This window comes from Platalea leucorodia, assembly GCF_965183815.1.
Source record: "Platalea leucorodia genome assembly, chromosome: 1".
In the NCBI taxonomy this organism is placed as follows: Eukaryota; Metazoa; Chordata; class Aves; order Pelecaniformes; family Threskiornithidae; genus Platalea; species Platalea leucorodia.
Window position 1 is genome coordinate 116237172 of NC_138823.1, and position 21074 is coordinate 116258245.

The following is a 21074-nucleotide window of genomic DNA, read 5'->3' on the forward strand; positions in this document are numbered from 1 at the left end:
GTGCTCCTAAATATTTTTATTTAAACATTTTGATGAAAGTGTTAGAGCAGCCTGAATCTCACTTATCTAGAAGACCCTTTATAACTAATCTAACAGTGAAGCTTTGTGTACAGCAAAATGTTTCAGATAAGAAGTTAGGTAAATTATGAGATGGCAATCTGGTTTTAGCACAAGGTTCGGCTTACAGGCCTTTCATTTTCTTTTTCCTTAAAAAAGTGAGAGATTCCTTTTCTCATACATTTGTCTAACCAAGCAAAGCAAACAGCTTCCCTGTGAGCAGCAGGGCTAAGGCAAACCCATCTGAATCCCCGGTGCAGGTTTCCAGCTGTTTAATAAAGATCACACTGGAGTCTTTCCCTTACAGTTTCTGCTCTATCCAGTTTCCTACTTTCACAAAACCTGTCTGAAATTTGCATCTTTGGGACTTCTATTGCTCTGCTGACTTGGCTGGAATCAGCTGACAATTTAAAAGTTACTGTAGAGGGGAAAGGGGGAAAGAGACACAGATCCCATACATACGAGCAACAGAATCTCTTGCTGTTTCTAAGGGTACCAAGCTAAAAACTGAGAGGGTGGGGTGATGAACCAACTTTTGAAATAGGAGCCCTTCTTGCTCTCCACACCTACTACAACATTTTGCCAGTAGAAATCCATCCTAAAGCTTTGGCTTATGGATGCTGGAAACATCAAGTTACAAACACAATTACACCTGAAGTTCTCTTTTATATGAGATTTCAGTTAATACTTCCATTTCATTGTACAAGATCTCCTTCCAGTCCCAGCAAAACATGGCATTTTTGATCAACCTTATCATTGCTGAATTTTCCAAATAAATATCTGAAGTTAAACATCTCTATAGCTGTTGCTGTTCATTCTTACATTTCCATCAGTTATTTGCATAGTCATTCCCACTCTGATTTAATCTTTCCTTTCATGATTGCCTAAGTCGACATAGAAAATGAGAACAGTAAATCAAACTAAGCGCTTGGCAGTCATGTATTGGTGAGATCACAGCAAGAACCTGGAATAGCACAGGCTCTCTCATATGGAAAAGGCTTGTGGAGTTCCCATGCAGTTTCAGTAACCATCATCTGACCCAATGAGCAATACTGAGGTGGACACAGACCGCCGTGGAAACCAGCTGTTAGCTGGTGAACACCCAGGGAGGTGACAGAATTGGCATCCAAAGCTTCACATCTAATGTGTCACATTATGCGATCTAGCCATATTACTGCATTAACAAAACCAGCACAGACCAGAGCTTTTTAATCTAATCACAATGGAGCTCAGAGGTAAAAAGTGAGAAGTGGGGGTACAAAGCCTGTATTAAAAAGTAAACTTGAATACACAACAGTTTCATTTCTCTGATTTTCAGTTCTCTGACTAAAAAAATAAAAGGTTTTATGGGGTAGAAAAATAAGGTATTGTTTAGGAAAGGTGTACTTGGCCCAAGCAGAATGACAAAAGAATTACTTAAAATGTGTTTGTGATTCATCGTGGTTCAGTAACTTCTCATGAATGCTAATGTGTTTTGGAGAGATAGAAAGGCTTGTGCAGGTGTGACAGAAACGATTAGTCAGTTATTAGCAAGCTGCTGGCTTCACGGGCAGCCACGCTGCTGAAGCTGTACACTGTGTAAAGGGCCTGCCAGCAACTCTCCACGCACTGCTGATATTTAGAACCGCCAGAATAGTCAGGACAACAAATTATATCTGCAAACATTTATTTCTTTCTCCTCATTTTGTCTGCCTCCATGGTAAAATCTGTAGTTAAAGCAAAATGCTACATGCTTAAGTCAGTGTGGCTCCTCTTCAAGAGCAACTGTAAGGAAAGAATCTAAATTAATCCAAAAGCCCCTAAACTAATCTAAACAGTAACTCGCTGCCTTTCCTCTCCAAGACCTTCTAAAAAGGTGCTTATTTCAGAAGTACTATATCTGCATGGATCTATCTACATGGACCAGCACAGGCAGGCTGATTTAAATTTAAACTTCATCTTGCTTTAGTGTAACTACTCCCTCCACCAGTAGCTTTACAGCAAGCAATAAAACTTTATTCTCTTTTAACACTCTGGAGAACCACTCATTTCCACAGGTCTTGCACAACATTTAGAGAAAATTTTCAGATGTGCTGCCTATTACCCTGATAGCCAGCATCCTTTTCTAATGCAGAAGTCAGAACAGCATGAAGGACTGTTTAATTTCATTCATTTTCAGCTTTCAAGAAAATATACTATTATCCCTTAATTGCAAATGATGTTCAAGCTTTAAAAGGGGACCCTTCGCCAGATACTTAGCAAACAAAACCCAACACCCAACATTTTCTAAGAGCAACAATACAATCCAAGCAATCATGCTCCAACAACTGCAAGCCAACGGTGTGCTTACAGCACCGAGGAGCAGTCTGCCTTTGGCGCCGTGCCTCACTGCACACCCGAGACACCCAACTGCTGCAGCATAATGCTCATCCTTACTATGAGACAGACATCATGATTTTTATAGCATAGTGGATTTCTGAAATGAATAGCAAATAATCCACTAGTGGCTTAATTTATTAGCTATACAAAATTCTCAGGGCCAAAGGTCAGTGAAATGAGATGAAAACCATCAATCCGGCAGAATTCAGACTTTTGATAAAGAACACAGCCATATGCCTGTGTCCTTTATCCAAGCACCATTCCCATTAAATTTGCAGGAACTCAGTTTCCATCTACAGTTTAATGGCTAATTTTTTAACATTCACAACCATTAAAAAAAATAAGCAAAGACCCTACTGCCCTACTGTGCTGTCATACTGCGTGTTTGCACACATGCACACGCATGCATGCATAGAAAAGCCAAATATTTTGATTAAAAGAATGCTTCCTGAATGCAAATTACAATCTTGTCTCCTAAATAGTAAAAATCTTCATAGGAAGACCTTCCAAGCTGCTTAGAAAGTAGCTATTGTCAGAAGCATAGCTGCATAAGATGGGTGCTTCCCACTCAGCTGATCTGACCCATGCATTTATTTTCTCCATCATTATTCATGCCTGTACTGCAAAAAAGAATATGACCCATATATGTCTTGGTTTGTGCAGAATCAACAGGATTACTTACAAAACCCCAAAACTTAAGTGCATATTTCATTGTAATTTAATGGGAATAAGAATCCTTCCTGTCTTCACACACACCCACCCACCTTAAAAGACCCAGAATAATCTAGGATTGGCCTTAAAAACTCAAGAGCTTCCTAGCTCAAGAGCTTCCTTACTCCCACTGCAGCCTTATGGTAGACAACCCATAATGCTGTCTGCTGAGGACTCAAACAGGCTCTGCATCAACAGACAGAAAGGATGGGGAGAAGGAAAAAAAAAAATAAAAAAGGAGAAAGCCCAGAGTGATGGTTCTGAGATAACAGCCAGTTTGTATGGCTCCTGACCCACAGGACAACCTAAGTTGCAACGGGGCTTCATCATTCACTCCAGAGGAGGCAAAGGTTGTTTATGAACAAGTTATGGTCCTGCCCTGTCACCAGCTAGAGATTTTGCACACAGTTGGACAATATATTATATAAAAATAAACATGCATTAAAGCTGTGAAGAAGCGAGGTGTTACTGAGGAATACTTACCTGATGAATGTGCCATTATATATCACTCTTCCATTCTTTAGAGTCAGTTATAGAAGTTACACTACTGCCCAGCAATATTCAAACTCAATTTCCATACCCCTGACAGACTAAGCTTGTGTGGCTGAGTGAAGGGAGAAAACCCAAAATACATAATTATGTATTGCATAGACTTAAATTACTAAACTAAAACACTAGGGATGACCAATTCCCTGTTCCAGGCGTATCTTGCAAAAAAGACGATGCCTAAATAAACTTGACAATACCCTCCCCCCATCTTTTGAGGCCTGCTAACACTTTCCCCTTCTGCTTGCTTTATTTCTCTCTTCTCCTCCTTCATTTAACCTCATTCTACCATTGTCAAAAGTTTCAAGGAACATGAACCTTTTTTTTTCAGCCATTTCTTTGCAATGCCAAGTTCTGCCTTTCGCTGCCAGTCTTGACATCCCCCTCCCCTCGCCTAAACTATACTCCATTCTTTCAAGAGCAGCATTTTCTGTTGATAGCGCCAGAGGCCAGGAAGGCTCCTGGCAGTACAGCTCCAACAAAGAGCCCGAAACTGAACAATCTCTTTTTTTGTGACAGGAGATAAGGAAGTCCAAGACATGGTTTTTAAAAGGAGAACAACAACAAAAAAAAAATGCCGCTGGCATTGGCAGTTTTTAAATAAAAGCACATAAATTTTCGCTTCCAAAGGGGCAGGTAGCATACAATGGCTTTCACCAGCAACGAGCACCTGCTCTTCCTACCTACATAAAAATGCCCTGCAGAAAAGAAGGAAAGGACATTCCATTGTGGATCTCAGATACCCACAGACGTAAATAACACTCCAGTAATTTTACCCTGTTTCTGCAGAAGCAAATGGTGAGGCCAAATGCTACAAATTTCTGCTGGTTCTTCCCAGTACACTCTTGCTCTTATTTTGACAATTGTAGAAGGCAAACCATTGACAACTGCAGAAAGACGCTATTTTTTTGTCAGAAATAGTTTAAAAGAATTACTGCAGGAAGATGCATTATTTTATGCAAATGTTTCAGCAACCCAATCTCATTGCGTACAAGGGTAAACCGCTGCTCCTAAGACATAGTTACTCTGCTAACACAAAATCAGATTAGGTCCTTCTCTTCCTAAATACAATTGTTCTGCTTTAGTAGCATACTAGTGAGAAAGAAGCAGACAGCTTCTTCCCTTATGGTGTCCAAATTGTACTGCAAATAGCAAAAGTCTTTGCAATTATCACATGTATCACCCTCAACTTTCACTGATTTCCTGAATTACTCAATGGGATCAGAAGTAGCTGAAGACTAGTGTTAGACCTTAGAAAGGAAAAAGTAACTCTCAATATTTTAACAGTCTGTTATCAATTTCTCATACAATTCAAGGAAGGCACCTTCCTTTTTTTGAACTAATTTTTTCATTCAACACTGTTAAGTGCTGAACTGTGAACCCATGGACTGATTCTCTACACAAAGAGGCTACACACTGGTTACAACTGAAGAGTCAACATTTATAGCACTGTGTATATAGGATAATTCTCTTTCTTCCTCTTCTGAAGGCCAAACTCTCTAGTGGTTTAATACCACTGAACTGAATGGTGTTATGTCAGCAGGAGGAACTGAGTTATGCCAGCAGTTCAGGATATTTGGTTAACATTTTTATTGGAAATATTATGCAAATTATTACCAGCTTTCATTGCATGAGACCAAGATAACCACCTGCACAGCTCTCTCCATGAAGCCAAGAAAAAGTTCCAGATTAAGTTGTTCTTTCGCAAAATAAACTCATATTTTTTCAGTTCTAAGTGTAGATATCCAGACATGGAATCGGTGTGAATATAAAACACAGAATTACGGAGAATGCCAAGAATTAGGTTTTTTTCAACTAAATCATATTGCTACTTAGTGATTTTCATCTATGGACAACCTTTATAACACACAGAAACTACTGTCCAAGAGACAGCACTGTTGCCTGTAGAATTACTGGAACAATCAGCTCTCTTTCAGTGAGGAAAGACAGAGCTGATGGTCCTTCCCTTCATAAAATCTAGATGTTTCCAGAGAGTCTCTCAGTACACTCCTTTAAGAGGCTGTGTCAATGGTTCAGTAACATTTTAAAACCACCTTTGTTCACATCTGCTGACAAAGTGCCTTCTAAAAAAAGCCCCCTTTTCTTTGACTTCGTGTTCATGAGGCTTTGTGCCAGCACCAGGTTAAGAAACGAAAACAAACAATAGCAGACATCTCAAACTGAATCCAAACATTACATACTTTTTTCTTTGCTTTCAGCATACACCCAAAGAGTTCCCGAATTTCTGCCTACAATTGATATGGAGATTTTTTTTCAACACAAATACTGGACAGCCTGACCTAAACAGAGCTGCCCTGTGCTCCTCCCAGTGTTTGATGGGAGCTCCTCTACCATTATTTGGTAGACTGAGCAGTTAACTTCTGCCTCTATCTGAAAAGAATTGATCGTAGATCTTCTCTGACCAGTTAGGCTGAATCAGGTCACCAAGGCACTACAGCTACAGCAGTAACTTCATATTACAATTGGAAAAACAGTAGGAGAGAACAAGAGTTACCACTGCTGATGCATACCATCTATGCTTTCTCTAAGGAAGGCAAATCCCCAGCTTTTACTCAGAAAATAGCTTGCAAATATATCCCTTTATGCCTGCATTCTGCCTACTATCTATCCTTTTATCTTTAACTTAACATTGAGAAGATGCTCAAAACAATCTCCAAGTTTTCTAACTGCTTCGGGTTATCTATATGACTACAGAACACACCCATGCCTTGCTCCCACTTGTAACTTCTCCACAGAATGAGTAAAGATCAAGCATCTCTGCTGACCATACCAGACTTACCTGTCCCTTTCAATAAATACTGTGCATTAAGAGATCTTGCTGCAGCTCTCACAAGCTAATGGTATTACATCACAACTGATTACTCTTTCAGTGGTACTACTTTTATCAAAACAATAGATCCAGATTAATTTTTTAAAAAGACACTTTTCTCCCAAGGCTTCTCTTTAAGTAGTGCCTCTTGTCTCATTTAAGATGCATATGAAATGACAACACACATGGACTACCGTGCTTAAAACACACAACACACTTTCCCTTTGGCTAATACTGATAATGCAGTTAATTACATGCCTAGCTGTAATTATACATGCATAACTAATGGCTGGGTAGCTCAAAAAAGATGAAGCTGCTGAAACAGACTGGGATGAAGAAGATAGAAGATGCAGAAAAACTCTATCTGCCCTTCTAACTGGGGTTATGCCTACTACTTCTTACCAGAATTCGCACTTAAGTGGCACACCTGAATTCTCCTCTCCTTCCTGTGGGAACACTGCTAGCGCTGAAGCATGGGAGAGCAGCTGTCCTGAGGATGCACGCTCTCAGGGCACCAGTGTTTACCTCATGCAAAGACTGAAACTACATCTTCCCAATGTCAAACCAGTGACTTACACTGTCTCTTCCATCACGTTAAAACTACATACCCAGACCATGTAATTCCATTACAGTTACATATCTCAGAAACGGAACCTGTAGCAGAACACACTGGGCCTGCCCAGGTACTGTCTGAATTCAAGTGCAGGACATCAGTGGTCCAAAAACTGCACTGACTCAGGCTCACCATTTCCAAATGAAATTAAAACTACTGGTTTCCTAAATGACTCCAAATTGCTTGCCTGAGAGGCTACCTCTCTCTTCAATCCATATCCACAGCTGGAGCCTCTTTGTTGTAGAGGAAACAGCTACCGACAGGACATTCTCTAAAGGGGGCCCTCCACTCTGAATTTCAATAGATCAAGAGAGAAAAGCCTCAAGACAGGAAAGCAAGGCTTATCCCCTTAGTCAAGCTTATGGGGACCAGTGAACACAGCAAGAACAATTACTTGGAAACAAAGGATCTGCAGGTTGACTTAAGTTTGATTTTCTAGTCTAGTTTGGTGGTTCCCTATTTATCCATTTAGGGGAGGGAAGTCTGACTGCTTGCTCTCCCTTTTTTTCCCCTACTCGTCATTCCTTTAATTACAGAAAAGTAGCCCATAGGCCAGCACAGTTGCTTTTTCAACCTTCATATATTAATTACAGAAAATTAATTCAAAGCTAAAAGCCTCACCATCTCTAGACTGAGGTGAATAATTTTATAAAATTTAAGCGATTTGAAACACAACAAAAAATCTTACAACATACTGTTTTAATTTGAATTCCCATACCACCACCACTGAATTGTGGATGTTTTGATCCCTCTGGCACATGAGCCAGGAAATCAATTTAAAATTACAGTGCAAATAGCCCAAGACCATTTTATTTATGTGTGTGTTTTAAAATAGAACTCAATTTCCAACTTGGATTTAAAATTATGTAGATTATTTTCTTCCCTTCTCCCTCTGCACACCTCTCTACCATAATGTGTTTTCTGACTCATTCGCAGCTGCAGGGGATGAAGTCTTTGAAACCTCTGCCTTCCAGAAAACCATCCCAACACAGCACAATGCTACCGACTCTTGTTGTTACACAAACACGCTCTTCCAACAAGCTAACTTCCTAACATAGCTGAAGGAAAAATACGGGTTATTTTTGGCAGGTCAAGACACAAAAGTTTTATGAAAGGTGCCATGCATGTTACAACCTAAGGCAAACCCAAGAAACACAGACTGAAATCACCAGCATTTTATATGGAGGGAAGAAGAGATGCAGAAATTTCAATAGGCCAAGTCCACATATATCAGAGAAGAAAGCCAGGACAGAGAATGACTCAGAGCAGCACAGGGCAGAAAAGATGATTTTTCCCTTTCCAAATTTTAGACATTGCTTTCCACAATTGCACTTTTGTAAAAATTTCACTTTTGGCTATAAAATATGAAAATTAGTCTTTTCAAAAAAGACCGCATAAACTGTCCTACTTCTAACATTAGTTACAATTTTAAAAAACAAACCTGCTGTTTTTGTTCAAGATGTGGACCATTTTTCATGTGCTTTTCTTCCTTTTCTGAAACTGGCACTAGCCGTCAAATCTTTAATTACTGGCCATAGATATGGTTAAAATTACATTAAGTGGTCCAAAGTGGGAAAGATCTTACATTTTCTTTCGGCTTTGTAGGCTTTTTGGTTGGTGGGGTCTTTTTTCCCCCTTTACAATCTTCTCCTGAGCAGTTAACAACCACCACGCCAAATGTTCTGTCGTTTGCTCTCCAACAGAAGTTCTCATTTGTTCAAGTTTTCTGATTTTTTTCAGGAAAAGAAGATTAAGCACAACAAGAAACTTGTATGTATATCTATATGAGAAGATTATAGACCTACATAAAGCATAGCTCAAAATTAGGCCCCACATCCAGACCTGAATTTTGTGACTTCGGTGAGCAGAAGAGATGTCAGAGTATGTGTGAAGACGGACAGTGGGAGGTGGGGTGAAAAGGTTGATAGGAGGAATGTACTTGAATCACAGGGGGTAGAGCTTCAACAGATGAGTGCCCTGGTGCTTGAAGGGAGGGGGGGGAAAAAAAAAAAAGAAAACTTGTGATGGGGGGGGGGGGAGGGGGGGGAAGAGAGACAAACACCAATACTACAGCATTTTAAAAGCCTAGCAACCAAAGGTTATACCAGATATCCTTTCCAGAATGCAAGGACCAGTACTTACGTTTGGGGAACATTTTTTTTTTTGAGTTGGTTTGGCTCAGTGTTATTGAAAAAGTTTGTCCAAAAGTCCATGTACCAAGCCAACACTTATCAGGTTTCAGTTTCCAGCTGAAGCCACGACCATTGGTATGAAAACTAATGTGCAATTGTATTCCAGAAAGCAAAGCAATGGAAAAGACTGTATTGGAATGTAATAGATACATGTACTGGCACTAAGAGTAAAAATTGTATTATACCAACCTGTGTCATAGCCATTTTTCTCTTCTTATTATTCAAGAAGAAATGTGCAAATCAACTTTATTGTCTGGCCAGAGGGTATTATGTGAATACTTATAAATTCCCCATCACCCTATCTCAATAGATTACCATCTCTCTTAAAATATGAAGCAGCAACTTAAAGAGTCACTCCGACTATGGTCACTCCAGCAAGATTCAACAAAGTATACAGCAGATTGCCAGTCTAGCCAGACAAAAGCCTGAACTGCTCACGTGAGGTATCTTTGCCAAGACCCGCATATCCCTGACACTTTGGCTGGACTATACGACACACATACGTTGGCTGAAGAGAAAGAAAAATAGGCAATTAATATTTTCACTTCAGCTACAAATTCAAGCACCAGAATCCATGCATGTACTAAGAATATATGAACAGTTAGCTAAGATAGTTCTATATCTATGGAAGAAAGTGTTAAAACAACTGCATTTTGTAGAAGTTTATTGAAATACTGGCTTTGCTAAACTCTTTACATCACTCCAAAACATAGAAAAAATTGTTTTAGCTAAATTTTTTTAAAAAATAAAAATCATTCTCCTATCTTCACAACATTTATGTGTCTCCTATTACTACATAAAAGATCAAGTCAGCATCAGAAGAAACAGATAGAGGCTCCAAGTCAGCAAACAAATACACAAAGTATATTCTACTTACAGCATGTGCACTGTCACGGGAAGAGACAACTACATGCTTAATTTTACAGAAGCTTCTAACAGACTAAATTAGGAGCCCTGACTCTTCCCATTCTTACTGTCAAGCTGACAATGAGCTAGAAGAAAAACACCTCTGAATAGCACCAGCCATTTAGTCCTAGGAACTGTACATTTCAAATGAAGGAGGAAGGCTGATGTGCTGATGGCATTATTTGAGCCCGTTGCCATACCTTGCATATCCCTCCTTTTGTCTAACTTCAAAGTGTTGGATGTATTTGATCCACAGGTTGTCAGCTTCACACATTAAGGGAAAAAAGGTCCACATGGGGCATTTTGTCCATGTTCACACACACTCTCCGACAGGCAAAAAGCTATGGGAAATCAGATCACCTTCAAGCAAGCATTCTCTGCTGTATTAAAGAATGGGAGTTTAAAGCCATCGCATCTCCAGAATCTGAAGTTGTCTTAGAAGCAGTGGCCTATCCTCCCTTTCAGTTGAAGCAAGCTAAACAAGAAAAGAAGCTAGATTATCATATTTGTATTCATGTAGCTGATAAAAAAATTACTCAGTCCCTGATGACGCAATATTTCAGAGACAGTTTTACACTTCATATGCCCCTCATAAATTAGGGCTGTACAATAAACACTTTGAGCGAGAGACTTTGAAAGAACATAGGAGGTGATACACACTTAAGTCCTCAGCTTTTCTTGCAAATCTTAAACAAAATTATTTGAGTAATAACCTAAGGGTGCCCAGGGAAGAATTTAAGGACTGGACAGAAGTCAGTGAAACCATGAGAGCTGGGATAAATAAATACGTCAAAGACGAAAGAATAAGGTACCAAGGTAGAGGTGGCGAACACGCAAGAAGAAATTATGAAGAGAGTTTAACTTCAGGACATAAAAAACAGAGGGAAAGCAGAAGCAAAGGACAAGAAAACACACACAGCTAGGACACAGCTATTATTTTGGAACAGATATGTTTGGGAACAATTTGTTTTCTTACTTCCCCTCCTCCCCGGCCTCTTTACTGAAGATGCTGTTTAACAAACACTTTAAATCAACCAAATCCAATCTGAAAGAGGAAACCTTTTCCCTCGGCATTGACCGGTAGCTCCCACTCCCTCCCTTGCGCTACTGCTAGCTCCTGTGGAGTTTTGCAGAGTTATTTTACCGTAAATGGAGCACAGCAGAACCACCAGTAAGTAGACTTATGTCCTCAAGAGCAGTAAGAATAGGTCGCTTACCACAGTTGCATAACATCTTCAGGTAGTATATTCAGCTTTCTAAGGAACTCCAAAGGCTGCTCACTAGAAATGTACCAAAGTGAGTTCATTTGTACATAAGCTAAAACACTTTTCCAAGGGGACCACTACCAGCAGTGGCTTCAAGTCTTCTTCACAGTGCAGCTTACTGCTGAACATAAAAATGGCTTGTCCGTCACTTCCACTCTCTCACAACTAACTTCCCCCTCCTTGCAGCCACTGTTCACCTTGCTCTCAAGCACAAGCATGCACTTTACAAACCAATCTACTCAGCAGCTTGAAAAATTAGTAGCTTACTGATGGGTACCACACAGGTGGCACCAGCCACTTAGTGTCTGCCCATAACACAGAGGTTTACCTCTGTCAGATCTGAAATGGAGAGAAGAAGAAACACGTTATCTATCCCCTGTGGCATAGACTTCTCATTCATACTCCTCTTAAGTGTTAACAGTGATCAGAAAACCGAAGAAACTAGCAGAAAGGTTGTGACATTATCCTTCAATCTCTCTTTTGTGCCTTGCAACACTTGCAATAATGAAAGATCACACCACAAAACCAAATCCTTGCAAATAGCTTGATGCAAAAATGCTGACTGAAAGACAGCTTCACAATTTTGTGATTATTCTTCCATTCATCTCTGTAACACCATATGTATGCAGTTTATTTTATGTTAAGTGTCACATATATATTATCACCTCTTACGATCCGTACTATCAAATGCCTGCCAACATACTGGCTTCTGCCAATTGCTTTTAGTTTCTCTTTCTCTCCTTTTCCAGTGTTATATTTGGAGAGAGGGGAAAAAAAAGAAAAGAAGAAGGGGAGAGAAGAAAGGGGAGGGAAAAAAAAAAAAAAAAAGTAGAAGGAAAATTATCCAAAATCCTTTAAACAGTTGCTCTGTTAAATTGACACAAGTTTAACAACGTGTACTTGGCACGTTCCTCTTGCCACGAATACAAGAACCTTTTTCAAAAAAACTCATTCAAAGCAGGGAAATCTTTTAAAGATACAGCACAGACCTTACTGAATGGTGGTTTGATGGCTGTTACAAAGCCACTTCTAGTCACAAGTGTTCAAACCACAAAGACTTCATAACCTTAAAACCTCTTTTTGAAATCTCCTTTTTAATAGGATAATGACTGAACAGGGAGGCAAACCCGACCAACTCATTCTCCCTCAAAGTTGTACTTTCAGGACAGTGCAGGGATACCGCAGAGGACAAAGTCTCCTAGACCCAGGCATAACTGTGCAGAGAAATAAACCAGAAGAGGCAACAGTACTGTTGCTTGCTCCAAGGGTGTGTGATGTTTTCTAGTCTCCAGGGTTCCCAAAACCCCATCATCTTCTACAAACATTTTTTTTAATACAAGCACATACTGCACATCCACACCACAGCGTGACAAAGAGAGCTCCTATACTTTAAAAAGATCATTTACTTTGAGGAAACTGAAAATCAAGTGATAGCAGAGTCACAGCTCAAGAGGAAATTTGTACTTGATGGCCTCAGCCAGGTCCCACGCAAATCCTTGTCTGAGAATCACAGAATTAGAAACGTTGCAGTTGGCAATATATCCAAAAAAGAAGCCTGTCATTGGAACAGAAGGACACTGCATGTTAGTGTGCAGGTGCACTGGCAGAGATCTATGGAAACCTTTTCCTAGTTACAGTTAAATCTATAGACATTAGCCTCTCACTCCATCACATACTGAACCCATCTAGAGGATCAGAAGAAGAAAGCCACACATCTTACATGTGAACACGGGAGCTCTGCTCTCTGTGTATCAACACGGAAAACATGAGATCATAGTTCAACACCACTTTGTAGGCTGGACACTGTGAGAAACCATGTCTGTGAGTCCAAACCTTAAAATCAAAGGGACTTCTACTAGGTAGATAAAACAAAGAGCGGAAGGAAGGGTGGAGCACCACGTTACTCTCGATCGGCAGTTCGCTGCAGAACAGCACTGCTGTCAGGAAGTACAACGCACACAGCAGTGCTTCAGCAACAGTTACACCTTTATGTAGCATAATAAGCTTTTTTTGTGAATACTAGGGCAAAGGGGCATTAAAAAAAAAAAATCACTTCTTAGGACAACGTATACAACATGTTGCACTTCAACAGTGAGGAAACAGAAATACTTGCTTTTAAGAGCACAGTCAGGTTATATAATAATGACTACTGAACTGCAGATACTTTCAGTGACCACATAAGACTGCTACAGAATAAGTAGGTAAGAATTTTTCCTATCCCCTCATCAAAATCCATCTGAATCGTACACCTAAAGTTTTTCCTGGCATACGGAGAATATAAGGAAAAATATCAAAACAGTAAGTCCAGAAACTGGTTCTCTTCCCCCTCCCCCCCTCATTCTTTATTAAATAAAAATCTTCAGATAATGACACTCATAGCAAACTTGCAAGCTACAGAGAAGACAAGTGTGTGGTACTGCACAGTGAATTTCAAACAAATTACAAAAAGAGACAAAGGGAAGTCAACTACCCCTATGCAACCCCCCTGGCACGAATAAACTGTGAATCAGGTACACCTCTAGACTCATCAAATCACACACTCGGATCCACAGACTGCACTGACAGTAACTTTCAATAATACTCATTTCACATCATGTTTATGTTTTAGCCATATTAATCTTTATTTTCTCTGACTGGTGAGTTTTTAAAAGTTGCTGCAGTACTTTCAACAGCTTTATGACATGTGTGTTAATGGATGTTTTCCTAACAGTACACAAGAGGGACTTTTACCAGCAAACTGTCACCACTGTTCTTCCTCCTTCTTATCTAGTTGCCGGTCATCAGATTAGATGCCTAGCACCTACTTATACAGCTCCAAGAAAAAAAAAAAAGGGGGGGGGGGGGGAAATCAGGGAAAGAAAACCTTCAAAGAAAGCAAACTTGCAGCTCAAACTGGAAGAACTTTATGAAAATTCAAATATATTTTTCTTTACCGTGTAACATTCTGAGAAAGTCACTCAATCAAGCAGGAATGACATGGAAAGAATGGGACTAATGCGAACAATGAATGATCCATAAATGCCTACAAGGTTATATAACTGAGGATGAGATGGCATGCGTGTGTGTGTGTGTGCATTTGGGGGAAAGGAGGAGAAAGAGCTAAGGGGAAGAGGAGGAAACAATGTCCTCAAGTCACAGATACAGGACTCTGCACAGTTCATACTCAATTTCCCCCTCTTTCCAAATGATAAATATTTTAATCGGGGGCAATCAGGCAGCTGAGGGACAAAAGCAAAAGAAAACCCATTTCCTTACGAATATACTTCAAAAAAATCCCTTACTGAAATTGCACCGTAAGTGCTGTATCATGAAATACAGCTCACAGGCAACCACGTTTAGACTAAAGCAATTAACACAGGGTACATTTCCTGCACTATTATTATCATTGGCACTCTCAATGTGTTTGTTGCACATTTTGAGCCTTGGCAGGTTAAGAGGTTTTCTCATAAAGTTAACAACAAAACGTTGCTTATTTGACATGTACTCACTGTTATTTTTCAGGAACTCCTATATTTACTTTATACCATTCTCGGGGGAGAGCTGGACAGTTGTATTAGTTCTGCAAGGAAAAGATATTCAGAATAAACTTTATAAAGGCTTCGAGCCAAGAAACCTTTAAAACTTCACTTTTTGATACCCACTTGCTTTACACAAGGCTGCGCACCGTGGCTTTGCATAATCACCACCCACATTTCAGAACGATCGTTTCAGCTTAAATTCATCAGCGGTTTGATCACTTGTATGAGCACAAACTTAGGGAGAGATACACACACACACACGCCCCCACATACACCCCCCGCCAAAAGCTCCCGCAGCCCAGGTCGGGGGGCAGGCATGCCCTCGCAGGAGGCGGCTGGGTACCAACGCCGAGCCGGGAGCCCGGCTGCCGGCAGGGATGCACTTGCTCCAAAGTTGAGCTTTCTCTCCCGAGCGGCGCCCGCGGCGGTGCGGACACTTGCTGCGGTCGGAGCCTCCGCCCGAGCCTGACCCCGCGCCCTGACTCCGGCGGGACCTGCCGAGGCCGGTGCCCCCACAACCGCCCGCCCGCCCGCCCACCCGCCACCGCGAAGCGACGCGCCGGTCCCGCCGGGGCAGGCGAGGCCCCGCCACCACTCACCCCCCGGCGGCGCCCGGAGGTGCGCGGCCCCCGCCCGCCGCCCCTCACCAGCGGCCTCCGACCACCAGGCGCAGCCGGGGGCGGGCAGGGCCGCCCGGGGCACGGGAGGGGGCTGAGGGAGAGGGGACGGAGCGGGAAGGAGGCGGAGGAGGAGGCGCCGGCGAAGTCGCGCCGCGGAGAGCCGGGCGGCTGTGGAAGGAGCGGCCGCGGGCCGGCGGAGAGGGCAGGGCGGCGGGAGGAGCCGTTATGCGAGGCGGGCCGGGCCCCCCCGCCACCGCCCGCAGCCGCCGGCCGAGGCCCCGCCGCACTGACAAGCACGAGGCTGCGCTTCCTCTTCCTCACAGCAACGGCGGCCGCTCCCTCCGGCCGCCCCCGCCCCCCCAGCGACGAGGGACCGGCTGCCGCCGCCCGCCGCGGGCAGGTGCGGGGCTCGCCGGCCGCCTGCTCCGTCCCGTCCCTCCTCCCCGGCGGCCCCCCGCGCTCCCCTTCACCGCCCGGCCAGCGCCGCAGCCCGCCCCGGCCGCCCGCCCCGCCGCCGCTTCCCCGCCGCCGGCCCCGAGGCTCGCCTACCTCCCAGGGCGGGCAGCACCGCCCCCCGCCCCGCGGCGCGGCGCAGAGCGGGGCCGCTTGGCCGCCCACCGCCGCGGGAGCCGGGCTGCGCGCCGCCGCCTCGCCTCGCTGCGCTGCGCTGCCGCCGGCGCTATCCCATCCCGCGGCTCGCAGAGGCACCCGCCGGCTCCCCGCCGCCGCCGCCGCTCTCACTTCCTCTTCCTTCCTCCTGCTGGCCGGGCCGCGACGCGCAGCCCCGGGCCGCCCGCCGCCGAGGGGGTCCGGCGGCTCGGCAGCACCTGCGGGCCGGGGCGGGGGGCGCCGCCCGCCCTGCCCCCCGCCTCTACCTGCCCCCGCGCCTTGCGGCTGGCGCCCCTGCTCCGGCGGTCCCTAACGAGGGGTCTGGGGCTCCCTCGCCGCCTCTGGAATAACTGTTTATTTGTTGTTGCTGCTGCTTTTCTTCCCAGGGAGCCGCCGCCGCTGAGCAGCCTCACAGCTGACATCTCTTTCCCCGGCGGAGCGAGCGAGCAGCCGGGGGAAGCCCCGCCGAGCCCGGGACGCTGCGCGCCGCGCCCCGGGTCCGGCCCGGCCGGGAGGGGGCGGCAGCGCCCGCGCTCCGCACCGGCCCTGCCGCCTGCGGGTACCGGGTACCGGGTACCGGCTGCCGCCCTGGCTGGCGTTCCGGGCGTCCCGGGGGCCCTTCAGGCCGGTGCGAGATGAGTGCCCGACTAACTCGTGCCTTTTGCTCGCTGGAAACGTAAAATAGCGGATCTCTGCTTTTTGCTCTCAGTCTCCCCAAAAGAAAAGCAGTCAGTAAGCTTAGACCTCTGCTTTTTGCTCTCGGTCTCCCCAAAAGAAAAGCAGTCAGCAAGCTGGCTTCTTTTTGATTTTTTTTTTTTTTTTTTTGCAAATGCCTTAACTCACAGCTACTGTACGGACTACACACAATGCATGGCACTACAAGCCATCACACCATACTGCTAATACTACAGATAGTGAGGTTTTTTGGTTTGGTTTTTTTTTTTTTTCCCCCTAAAGTCCTGTGCATTTCGCTTTGATAAGAACTGACGGCATAGCTATGAAGCCTTGCTGTGGTATAGCAACTTTTATCGTCAGGTATAGCAAAATCTGCTCCTTGTGAACTGTCACACGATACGTGAGGGTGAAAACTTGCAAAATTACTGGCTCTAGTCTCGCAAATAATTACATATGAGAGTATGCAGGTTACTAATTCCCAGTAATTTCCTATAAAACCACTCTCCTGCAACACCCAGGTCCTCAGACCACAATACTGCTGTTATGCATCAGCTGACATTTATCAGGCTCATTGCCCTGAAGGTACCGCAGCCACTTACTAGGCTTTTATACCTAGCAGAATTGCTGGGGGGCTTTCCAGAAGAGGAAGCGGGACTTGGTTCTCCCCTTAGGCTGTAATGCACCGTGTCAGCGATACGCTAGATCTGAGCAAATACTCCGGTGTGAGGCAATAAATGGCATGACTCACCTGAGTCACACATTACTATATTTATAGGACTAGAGCGCAGACTCTACCAAATGACAGGGGATAAAACTGCACCTTAAAAACATGGAAGCTCCTTTTCACATGTGCAGAAATAGAGGGCAATTGCCTGCCTGCTCACCCTTTCTCCAGCACCTCGCATGTTGGCGCACGGTGTGGGTGACAGCAATGAGAACCAGGGGAGCTGGGGCAGGAGACATCACGGTTCTGCATAACAGTCTGAAACTTCTCCGTGTCAGGAATTCCCCGCTATCAAGGAACGTTTCTTTAAAGCCATTGAGTTTTAGGACCTCCTCAAATGGTAAAATCCACAGCAAAGCTGGCCTTAGCACATTAACCTGGAATGTGTTGGTTCCTGTGTTTAGTATACGTTTTAAAGCACCTTTTCATACTGCTTTATTAAGGTAGAACTCCAAAACGGAAAATGTGAGGTGCATACGTAATATAATTCTTATTATATGCACTGAAAACACTTATCAAACCATCTCGAGAGTTTCTTACAGCTACACAGAGTTTATTGAAAGAAGGATGATATCGACACCAAGTAAATGGCTGTTTGGCTTGCCTTTGAACCGTTTCTGTAATACTAAGGCTTTTTTCTGTATGTGTTACCTGGATTTTGAAATGAAAGCAAAAAGCATTTACAACTTAGAAAAGGGCACTGTAAATATAACATAAGATGTGCAAGAAAGTTTTGTTTAGCTCATTTTCCCCTATTAGCTCAGGACCAGTTTTCCAGTATGCTTATATGGGGGGCTGGCTTTGTTTGTGAAGATAAATGCACATATAAACAGCGGTAGGAAAGATGTTTGGAAAAATATTAAGAATGAACAGTACTTTAAACGCAAAATTTTATTCACCATGCTTTTCTTTTTCTCTCAGGCTCAGCAATGAAAATCATTAAAATTGATTTCAGCTGTATATTACCACAATAGTTGGATTTTAAACAGTGCAGGAGAATGTTTATTTAACAATCCTATTGTTACACAATTGAGAAGAAAATTTGTGAAAAAAATTCTACTGGTTTATGGCGACAAATTTAAGCATAGCATTCTATTGCACCATTCAAGAGAGAGAGCAAACTAGAAACTGGAGAGCATGCTCCAGTGAAGCCTGCTGGTTATCCATACCCAGTATCCATAGTATTGCATCTATTGCACCAATAGTAGAATTATTTTTGTTCTCCAAAAGCCCAGGGAACCTTTACTCGAATTGCATATGTACAGAAGTGCTTGGCTGCTATGGCCATTTCCTCATTTATTTAGTAGTCGTCCCTTTTATGGTGTCTGCTACCAAAGCATGTGTTATCATTACAGCTGATGCTTTTACAACTGATACTGGAGTTATTCTTATGATGTGGGCATAAGATGTTTGCTAAATAATTCTAGAAAGCCAGAAGAGGGAGCGCAGGAACAGAAAACACCAAGAATTAAGCGTTTTAATTTGCGTAGCTATTTCAGCTGCAACCTTAAAAAAAAAAAAAAAAAGGATTTCCAGGAAGAACTGCTGCTTGGCTCTGCTGACAACAAGGATGTTCCAGGATAGTCCAGTAGGTGCTAATCACCTATTGAATCCTGGCCTGTAGAAACCTCAACTTGACTGTCCCAAAACTGTAGGAAAGCTTCAAAGCCGTTAATCACTTTTGACAGTGAAAACCTTAGATCCTGAGATGAAAGAGCTCCTGACAATTTTTGAAGAAGTTGAGTTTTGTCATAGTACTTCTGGTCAAAACTGTCCTGAGGCACAGATTATCCAAGATAGCCTTTGTTACGCCCACTGGCAAAGATGGTTGGATTTTACTGTGCTTATAGGCTTTATGAATGGCCTTTAATAATATCAGTATTTTAATCATATATAAGTAGCTACCTACAGAATCTTGTTCGTAACCATTAAAGCAAACCAGGATGCCAGCTGTGATATTGAAACAAAATACAAGATTATTATTGCATTTTAACTTTTTAGAAGTCACAGGTAATTTTTTTTTTTATTTTGACATGCTTGCTCTATCTCTTGTGTTTGAATGAAAACATTTTGTCTGTGTATACATGCATGCATGCATGTGCAAGTATAGTCTATGAGATATTTTTAAATAGGTCCTGAAGATCTGCCCTAGATTCATGAACGACATCAATAAAAATGAACTGTATCAGAAACTTCAAGCTCATTTTTCTAAGCTGCATTATGCTTGCCGATCTCCGCACTCCAGTCCCTAAACTATAGTTGTCGGTTTGCTTTTATAGACTTATATATGTATGAATTTTATTTTCATATATACATATATATGAACATTTGATGAGGGATGATTAAACAAGGTCAATATGATGTAAGGGTTATTATGACTCAGCTTTAGTATACCTATTCAGACTGTAAATCTGCTGCTGTATACACATTTGTACATAACATATGTGGAGAAAATGATGACCTTTGCAGAATAGCCAGCTTAATGAAGAAATAAATAAAGCTCATGTAAGGCATGTTTTAATTAACCTACAAACAACCCCATTCTAAAAAGTAGTTTAGGTCTGTTTATGGACTCATTTCCATCTTATCTGGACATAGATTTACCATAAAATAAATTGTTAAAAGTTAAGATTGTGAAATCATAATATTTATGATCATCACACCAGTTACGAAATCCAAAACATAAGCAAGCAGGAAAATGAAGAGGTCAGGAATGGCTCTCAGAGTTTTCATGCCATTAACCTATTGTGCTTCTACAAAGAAAAACACACCTCTACAAACTGTTTTTACTGACATTTACTTGTTCTTCTATATTTTAGCTTGCTTATGAAGGACCTCTTCAGGAGTTCATGAACAATAAGGTCTAGAAGTGATTTCATCACAGTCTGCTGCTGTTTGAAGAAGAAAAACTTGGGAAGAGCTAGAAAAGTTTAAAAGAAAAAAAAAACAAACAACAAAAATTTAATGTTGAAGTTCAGCAAGCTCTGAACTTCAGAGGAGCTTCTCTCCCATTGCGGTAAAAACAGTTAATCACTGGAGCTGTGCAATGCTTGTTGTAAGTTGGTCCTGACCAGGAAAGTTTAAATCAAACCGGGCATTTTGCTGAGACATTGGTGCAACCTAAATCTCACTTTTTGTAACTTCAAGCAGGAATTCAACCGAGTCCTATGATTTGCAATATGTAGGAAATGCAGTGCTATTTCCCAGCTTTCATGTAAACCCTGGTAACTCTCACTGACTTTGATAAGAAGTTCTGCACATCCATTTAAATAACAAGGAATCTAGGCAGTTCTCAGCATGTTCACTCTTGAATCTCTGGCAGAATAATTTACCAGAGAGGAAAGCTTGCCACAGCTTTGCCACCAATAGTAAACGCGGTTTTCACCCTCCATTCCAAGGGCTTAATTCACCCCTCATGGAAATGAGCAGAAATTGCCCTTTTGGTAGAAA

The 21074-nt window shown here is 42.6% G+C and overlaps 1 protein-coding gene across 2 annotated transcripts in view; it reads right to left on the minus strand.

The window, feature by feature from the left end:
* Positions 1-16249, minus strand: part of ELMO1 (engulfment and cell motility 1) — a 310449-nt gene extending 294200 nt beyond the window's left edge. The window contains exons 1-2 of one of the 2 annotated variants that reach the window (XM_082337795.1): positions 16166-16249; positions 14967-15037 (exon numbers count right to left, since the gene is read on the minus strand). The gene's annotated coding sequence lies outside the window, so the exon portion shown is untranslated. Of the gene's footprint in view, positions 1-14966; positions 15038-15595; positions 15675-16165 lie in introns of those variants that run through there. The other variant, XM_082337794.1, reaches the window with a different exon arrangement.
* Positions 16250-21074: the final 4825 nt, after the last annotated feature.